This window comes from Pteropus medius, unplaced genomic scaffold (genome assembly GCF_902729225.1).
Source record: "Pteropus medius unplaced genomic scaffold, Ma_sr-lr_union100, whole genome shotgun sequence".
In the NCBI taxonomy this organism is placed as follows: Eukaryota; Metazoa; Chordata; class Mammalia; order Chiroptera; family Pteropodidae; genus Pteropus; species Pteropus medius.
In genome coordinates, this window is record NW_024349803.1 from 18521946 (window position 1) to 18523782 (window position 1837).

Here is a 1837-nt window from a genome sequence, read left to right on the forward strand (position 1 = left end):
AAACAAAAGGAGACACCCATGTTTCTCATTGTGCTTCGATGCCCTGACCATCTCTTAAAAGACACAAAAGCAGTAACGATGGTTGTCTCTGGGGAGGGGTGCGGACGGAGAACAAGGAGGAGGAGGGTGACCTTTCTCTGAATACCTTTTTGTGCCTTTTGGATTGGGAGCGTGTTACCTATTCAAAAAATAAATCTAACTTTAGAATTATGTTTAAAATAAAAGACTAGTTTGTTATTTAATTATGGTATCCATCCTCTCACCCACAAGGACATCCCAAGCATCCTGCCATGAATTATCCCCCCAACCTGGCTAAGTCACCTCGAAGCCCCCTCGTGGCCCACGTAGACTAGATCCTTGTTAAATTTTTAGGAGCTGGATGCTCAAAGTCTGCAAAATAGATTGTAAAGAGCGGGTATGGTGGTGCAGCCTGGCGGGTGGTCACACAGCATCACCTCCCATTGTCTTGGGAGACGAAGTCCATTCCCCTCTGTTATCTAACGTGTACTCAAGTTACCCCTGTTCATTCATTCACTCGGTAAACATTTGCTGAACACCCACCGTGTTCTCAGCTACGCCTTAGGCAAACGAACTTAGCACATCGTGGGCCCTCCTCTCGGGGAACTCGCCATCAGATGGAATTGGACATTGATCTTGCCCCTCCGCTGCCAGTTCAAATCACATCAAAAACAAAAACAAAAACAAAAAATTGCCAATGCTTAAATTCAACCCAGCTGAGAGAAACTTCTACTTTAAGACTAGAACACATTCCAATTCCAAAACATTTTACTTCCTAGTCGAATGCTTGGTGAAGGAATGTGCCTGCTCTTGGCCTTCCGGTCCATCCCACCTCAATCGCTGGTGTGTGGCCTTGACTTTGCTCACCTTCATGCCTGTCTGAAAGCTCCTAACTCAGCCTGACCCTGTGTGGACAGCACAGGATGTGAACTTTGGAAAATTTAATCTCACAGCACGAATCTCAGTTCGGCTAGGAAACTTTGAAGTCCTTTTTCTCTTTTCTGTGGTTCAGGCAATATGTAAATAAAGTGATCATTTAAAACCTTAACGACATGTCGCTGGTTCTCTCTTGCATTGTGAAGTAGTGCCCGCCCTTAGATGACCACGGTGTGGCATGTAGGTGCTTGTTCATAACCCCCTGCTCCCCGAAAGCTTTTAAGAGCTTCGTGACCCGCACAGAACTGCCCACAACCAAATCATGAATTCAGGGTGCTTCATTTTGCTCCCCAGCCCAGCACTACCTACGATGATAGAAACGGTCCCTGTCTGCATTGTCCAGTAGGGTCACTACCAGCGCATGCAGCTACGAGCACTTGAAATATGGCTCACGTGATCGAGGAACTGAATTTAAAATTCTCATTCAATTGTAATTTAAATAGCCGCAAGTGGCCAGTGGCTACTACATGTGGTTAGTCATACGGCACTGGCCCCTTACATCGTCACCATCTTCCTACCTACGCAACAGGCTTCCTGTACATGAACACTGTGCGACAGACGAGGGAAAACGCAAGTGATACCAAGAGGAACAACACCCATTTCTAGAAAACTCATTCGCCCTTCGTGGCAGAGACCCATCTGAATTAAACGACTATTATGAAATGCGATGGGCGCCTGAAGGGGCCCGACGCAGAAAGCAGAAAGGAGGCACTACAGAAAGGACGCAGAGATGTCGGCCTCTGTTTGGGGCTGTTTCTCCCTCAGAGCAGCACCTGAGCAAGGATTTGAGAGCAAAGACTTTATTTGGCAAGTACAGGAAACGCCACAGAGAGTGGGGAGCTAAAGCAAGAAAAGGAATATGCTAACGAAGAGTACTCTGCTG